This window comes from Miscanthus floridulus, chromosome 6 (assembly GCF_019320115.1).
Source record: "Miscanthus floridulus cultivar M001 chromosome 6, ASM1932011v1, whole genome shotgun sequence".
Lineage (NCBI taxonomy): Eukaryota > Viridiplantae > Streptophyta > Magnoliopsida > Poales > Poaceae > Miscanthus > Miscanthus floridulus.
Window position 1 is genome coordinate 75,035,347 of NC_089585.1, and position 7,391 is coordinate 75,042,737.

A 7,391-nucleotide genomic window follows, 5' to 3' on the forward strand; every position below is an offset into this window, starting at 1 on the left:
GGTTGGCTATATTTGCTATCGTGGAAAATAACCAAGTGATAATGAATAAACAGAGACCGGATGGGATCTGGGGATTGAGAGGCAGCAGGACATGGAGGTCTTGTGTGCATGTTTTATCCTGTCTGTGTCGATTAAGGACCGTACCATTGCTGGCGCTTCTGCCGAGATTGAACGCATGCCTCTCACTTAGCAGGCCGGATAACTTGTTCTGACAGCGAAGCTGAGTAGCTCACCTCAGGCTGGGCCCCATTCTATAAGAGTGCGTACTTTGGATGGTAGTAAGGATGTGTAGGGAGACAGACGTGAGCCCAAGGGAAGGGTAGTCCTGATCGTCCTAGCAGCTGGTTGTACCTAATTGTGCGGCACTGATTGAACCCGTGAAATGTGGACCTGAGTTGTACCAAAGGTGACCTAAGACTACCTTGGCGTATGTATGTTTGGGTTTGTGTTAAGAATAAATTCCTAGCTGGTTGAAATCGATTCAAATTGTCGTCTCTCCCAGATAGTGAGAAACTCGACTAGTCCCAGTATCGTAGTAATTGAATTATGGAATACGATGGTTATGATGAACATGGAATTATTACACCAGCTATGGTTACTATTGCATGTTACTAAATGATATACCACATGTTTGGCACAGGTTAGTTGCTAATCTAGAGATGAATAGTTATAATTAACTTGATGATCGAATTATAAAATGTATAGCCGAATTAATGGCTTTTTATGCAAAATATTGTCAAAATAGCTCCACTTATAAAGCCTTACATGATCCTTGAAGTTATTTTATTTTTGGTTTATGATGGGTAAGTCTAGCTGAGTATATTCGAGTACTCAGGGTTTATCCCACCATATTGCAGGTGAAGTTTTCGACCTACTGAAGATAGTGGCTAACCACCTGTGGGCTCGGTGACTCTATATTTATTTCTTATCTATATGCTTTTGTTGGAGGATGTCACTTATTCTAGCAATGTATTTGGAACTTATATTAATGTAATCATTTGAAAGCTATGTTGTTTTCTCTTAACCGGTTTTGAAACCCAAACTTATATTATTATTTGTGAACCCATTTATAATATTATTTCCGCTACAACTCTATGTATATGATGTGTATTTGCCTAATCATGTGATCTTGGTTGTGAGGTTGATTTACTAAGGTCCTTCGTGACACTCGGCGGACTACCGGTGTCGGTGCGAAAAGTGACCAACAAGTAAATATTTGTAGTTTTATCGTGCGTTGTGATCGGATATGGCCTAACATTCAATGACATATGATTTATACTGGTTCAGGCAACGTGCCCTACGTCTAGTTTTAGTCGGTCGGTGACTTTATTCCTGAGCCCAGGTGCTCAAAGTTTGCTGTGGGGTTACAAACGAGTAGGAATGGGAAGGGGAGTGTTAGAGGCCTGGTCGGACTCTGAACCAAATGGGCGAGAGTAACGGGTGCTTTAACATGCGCTAAGTATTGGAGCGTATGCTCTGTGTAGGTGTGGGGTTCTAGAACTATTGAGCTATTCGAGTGCTCAGGTTGCCTAGAGCCAGAGAGAACGTCCCTAGAGAGGAGAGAGTGCATCCCTTTTTATAGTTGAAGGGGATGGCCTTACAAGTTAGAGAGAGAGAGAGAGAATAGATACGTGTGCTACCTAGTCTTGTTGCCCACGCTATCGGGTACGAGACGGTCGTCGGTGCCTACAATATTGTTTATGTCAGATGCATGTGGTAGGCTCTACCGTGTTTACCTGGTACGGTAAATGTCGGCGCCTATAATACTATTTTTACTCTTACACCCCTAGAAGGTTACATAGTGCCCATCTAGCATGGCCTGGTTGCATCGTCCTGAAGGTGCGCATGGCATGGCAGGGTACGGTCCTCGGTATTACGATTGAATTGAGCGCCTTACCTTTATCTGCTCTGCCTGATCCCTAGACCCTCACCGAGCGAGCATCTCTGGTCGATCGTCCCTAGTTGGCCCCATCCGCGTTGGTCGAGGAAGAATCGTGAGCAGAAGTCCGGCGTATCTCTAGTCGAAAAAGGAGGTCAGAGTCAGACCTCGCCCCCACCTTGGCCAGGGCTTCCGATCGGGGACTAGATCGTTGTCCTGGGCTGTCATTATGTATATGGGCCGACCCAGGAGGCGAGCGTTGTTGCTACACCGTCTACTGTGCTGAGTTTTTGCAAGTCCATTGGGGACCCCGGGTTTATGAACCCAACAACCGGGTTTATATAAGTGAAAGTATGTGTGCGTCAACGTGTTAGACGGAAACAACCGTACTTGATTTTGTATAAATTGGATGGTTCTATCATAGCAGCAGCCTTCCACTATAGAGGTACTGTACTATACGTAGCAATGAACTGAATTCGGGAATTTGGTAGGTAGCAAGTTGCACGCCCAACAAGGCAATGGAATGATGATTACAAGCGGAAAAAGTCCACTTTACCTCCCTCATCTTTTGCGATAGTCAGCTTTGCCTCCCTGATCCCAAAAACCAGAGAAACGACCTCCCTCATCTATGCAAACCATGCACATGACCCCCATTCCTGGTTTCAGCTGTGATTTTGGCTTTGTTGGCGCCATGGTGGATATGGGCCAAGTTGACTCAGCCCTAGGCTAAATAGAAAGGAAGAGGTCCCCATGAGCCAAAAAAATTCCCCCCAAATTACAACCTTAGCTCGCACACAGGCGGCAGCATAGCGCGCGACCTTGTTCGTCCACGTCGGAGACAACGCCCACGCCGGCAAACGGAGAAGGGGAGCAGCAGCGAGGCGATGGGATCTGGGCGCTGGGCGTAGGGCGCAGCGTGCAGCGCACAGGCAGGAGCATCCTGGGCAGGCCCCTGCTCATGCACCCTAGCCACCCCGCCGCTGACGCTAGTTCTTCCTTGCCTCTGACACCTCCTCGCCACCGTCTCCCATGGACCCTAGCACGTCGTGTGTTCTCCTGCCGCAGCTAGTTTTCGTGGGAGAGCCACCGCTAGGAGAGAGTGGGCTGCCGCTGATCTGGTGTCCTTACTGCGGCATGGGGAGGATTTTAGAGTTGTTGTCAAAATCAGACAAGCACCCAATGGAAAGGTTCTTCAAATGCCCGAGGAAGTACAAGAAGGTTTGGTTTCCTTATTGAAATTGCCGATGGTAATTGAAATTTAGGGTTTGTGATTTATTCTGTTGGTTTGGCGTTGCAGTTTCCTCTGTGATTTCTACATGTTCGAAGAAGAATATGCCAACTTTCTTGTTAATTATGGGATGCTTCCAAAATCTAAGATGTGTCATTACCATCCATTGGAGATGACAGATGATAGTGTGCAAGCTGAGATGTATGAGCAGGTGATGAAGAAAGAAGCTGCTGGTGTGTATGAGCACAGGAGGACTATAGCTTCAGCCAAGAAGGGAGGCAAGAAGAAGCAAGGACATTTGAATTGGATGATGTGTGTTGGTGTTGCTGTCCTAGTGTTGTTAGGTTTCAATTCTGCCATTCTCCTTGTGTTGGTTGTGATGCAAATGTATAAGTAGTCAATGTTTGCCGACATCGGCAGGATGTTACCCTTTGTAATGGCATGAATCAAATTCCCTTCTTTTTTTTGCCAACAAGTTGTCTCTTGTCGTGATAGAAAAGAAACAAAGCAATACATGCTGAATCTTATATTTGCACTATACAGGAACCTATGCATACACCACAATAATGTCAGATAACATAGGCAAATAATTGCACTATGCAGGAACCATACAGATAACATAGGCATGTACTCACAGATAACACAACACTAACAAATGGATAAAAGTGCAAATAATTGTCATACATGGCATAAGTAGCAAATAGATAAAAGCCAGATGTTTGGCATAACACATAGTTTGGCATACATAAAAGGTAATCAACCATAGAACTTAAGTTTCTTGCCTACATAATTATTCAAGTTTGGCATATAGCCAGCAGGCTATACACATCATAGCCTATCATATTGCCATGGAGGAAGCATTTGGAGTGGAGCAATTCCAGATTGCTTTGGAGCAGGCTTGGGCTTCTTCTTGGCTGGTTCTTGAGCTGACACAGTCACAGATGCAGTCCCACCAGTTAACTGTACATGCACACTAGAATTAACATTGGAAGTGGGCACTCTAGCTTGTAGGTTTATTATAGCTGACCCAGAAGGAATTGTTGAAACCCTTGCACGTGCACTTGATTTGATGATGTTCTGTGAGTTTGTTGCCTTTGCCTACATAAGTCAGATGAGGCAAGATGTACATGATGTTCGAAGAATGAATTTGAAATACAAGATGCATAAGTTAAAACTTTGAGATATAGGTAAACTTACCTTTTTGTTGCTCTGTGCAGTAGATACATCAGCTGTGGAACTCCTTTTTGTACCGCTTGTGCTGCTCTTTTGTATGTTGGACAACACAACAATAGCATTTTGGTTACTTCCTACAGCCGAATGAGATCCTGTTGGTTGTGATCTTGCAAATGACTCATTTCCTTTTGGCTGTGAGCTACCTCCGGCTGATTGAGATCCCCCTGCCTGTGAACTTCCTGCTCCACTTATATTGGTATATATTGTCCTGTTGTGCCCAGGCAAGTGGCATTTGCTACATTTTATAACAATTCCAGTTTTTGACATTTTAGTGGCCTTTTCTAACTTCTGTGGGCTCCCTTCTCCTCTCAGTCTTTGGCCTGCCTGGCATCTTCACATAACCAGGAGCTCTAAGGGGTACCCTATCAGATGAGGGACAGCTATTCAAACCCTCAACTGGATTCAAGCAATGGCTGTATGTTTGTTTGAAATGGTACACAAAGTAACAGTCGGCCACATATTCATCTAGGCAGTTGGTCTTGAACAAAATACAAGAAATGGCATGGCAACATGGAAGTCCAGACAATTGCCAATACCTACATGAACATGTCTTTGATACCAAATCCACTGTGAACCTATTGTCGTAATGCTTAACTTCATATTTCTCTTCCCCATTGCAGATGGCATGGCAGTGTGCGGACAAAGATATATAGACATTTAATTTTTTATTGATGTTTGGGCATATAACACTTGTCCACTTCCCTAATTTAGCTCTCTGTTCTTAGATCCTCACCATTACTTTCCTTCTAATTGTTTCTAGCATGGTGATTATTGGGAAGAACCTAGCCTCAATGATCCATTTGTTGAATGACTCACAAATATTATTGTCTACTGAGTCACAGTTAGAGCCCAACCTGAACCAAGCTCTGCTCCAATGCTGTGGATGAGTGTTCAGAATAGCTTGTGCCCCTTCTTTGGTTTTTTGTGCTAGCCTCGCTCTTGCCAAGTTAAAAAGCCTAAGGCAAGGTGCTTTAGCACACATCCAAAACCTTTTCTGGTAGTCCTTCTTGGGAAACTCCTTCTTCCAGTTGGCATAAATGTGCCTAGCACAGTTCCTATGTTCAGCTTCTGGTGCCCATTTGCTAACTGCATTAAGAATTCCCTGCACAAGTTGGAAAAATTATAAAGCATCTACCATCACATGTTTAGAATTGTGAAAACAACAAAAAAGATTAACAGGAGGTTACCTTTTGTTGGTCTGAGATGAAAACCCATTCCTTTCCTCCATGCACACCAACATCCCTAAAGAGCAGATCACAGAACCAATCCCAATTTTCATTGTTCTCCTTGTCCACACAGCCCAAGCAATAGGATACATCTAGTTATTAGCATCCCTCCCAACAGCACAAAGAAGTTCACCATTAGTTGCTCCTTTGAAGAAACAACCATCTAACCCAACAACCTTCCTGCAGCCAGCTTTGAACCCTTCTTTACAAGCATGCAGACATATGTACATTCTTCTAAAAATAGGAGGCTCTACATTATCTTCCTTGTTAACAATAACAGTGCTTCCTAGGTTGCTTCTGAGAAGCTCCATCCGGTAGTCATACAGCCTAGAGTACTGCCCTTTAGTTGCATCTAATGCTTTCTTCATCACTAGTGCTTTTGCTCTCTTTAGCTTGGACATAGAAACTTTGGCAAACATTTCTTCTTGAACTGTCTGCAACATATGCCCAAGTTTCCAGCATGGGTTGGCAAAAATGAACTTCTCATATTTTTTAGCAATTACAGTTGAGGTGACTAGTTTGTTGTCTCTTCTTGGTGGACACATGTGATTATTTACAAATGTAGATATCTGCCAACTATCAGACCTAGAAGTATTTGACAACAAACATACACATGGACAACCTTTCCAGTCACATTTTGCCGTCACCCTCTTTGGATCATCCTTAGCAAAGACAATAACCTTTCTCTCATCCAGGCCATGTTTAATTACAGTCTTCTTGAATTGCTTCTTAGAACTAAACTTCGTTCCCAACTTAAAATTGACAATAGGATTCTTCTTGTTAAATCTTGGATGCAAGCTACCTTGCCCTTCATCAACAGATTCTGCATCAGTACTGTCTACATATGGAGTGCAGTTGCCATCATCCTCATCATCTTGCCCAATTCCAGGCCTAGATGCAACACCCCAATATATCACATCATCTAAGCTTGTTGTCTCACCCCTCTTGAACTTCTTCTTGAAATCCTTAAATTTCCTATGTATTTGGTCTGCTTCTTCATCATCACCTGAACTGCATGAGTCTCCAGGCATGTACTCACTGTCAGTGTTAGACTTCTCTTCTACATTAGGCTCACTTGCTCTCGCTGTCACTCCAGGCATGTGCTTTGCTTGTTCTTTCCCTTTACTTGGACTACTGTAAAATTCTCTAACAAGGGCAACTTGCTTCTCTACTTCTTCTTTGCTTTCATATTTTCTCCAAACAGCCAAAGGATGCAGATCTTCATCTTCTATGTCATCATCCTCTGAGCCAGCTTCCATCTCTCCCTCATACTCACTTGCTTCAGCTATTGCATCCAGCTCGTGATTTTCAACGAACACATCGGCAACACCATCTTCAGTAGTGTTGTCAGACATGTACTGGCACACTTTGTCATCAACCAGAGCTCTTAGGCCTGTAGTCATGTTTGTCCCTGAAAATAGCCAATGCAACATTGTGCCTTCTTTGACATTGCAATGGTCACAGAGATGACCAACAACTTCAGGCAGTGACATCTTATCTCGGTCTATAAAAGACATAGCTTCAGTTCCTCTATCATAAAATAGTCTACGCTTTTCCTCACGAACTCCCCATTAAAATGGAACCGAACAGGGAGCAAGTCACAACCATCCATTGCTAAGCACCTGAAGCCTACATGCAAAACATACATGCTATGCGGTTTAGTACTGATCAAATCGGTCCAATAAACAACATCAGTGCTTAAAATATGACTACAAGTGCTACATAAAGGCGCCTGTTGGCCTTAAAATATGACGAACACTATAAAGCAAAGGCTATAATCATAGTCAGATGTACCAATCACTAATTAAATAACATAAATTCCAAG

At 43.4% G+C, this 7,391-nt stretch overlaps 1 pseudogene; it reads right to left on the reverse strand.

The window, feature by feature from the left end:
* Window positions 1-3,935: 3,935 nt before the first annotated feature.
* Window positions 3,936-6,969, reverse strand: LOC136460714 (uncharacterized; annotated as a pseudogene).
* Between the last annotated feature and the right edge of the window lie 422 nt (window positions 6,970-7,391).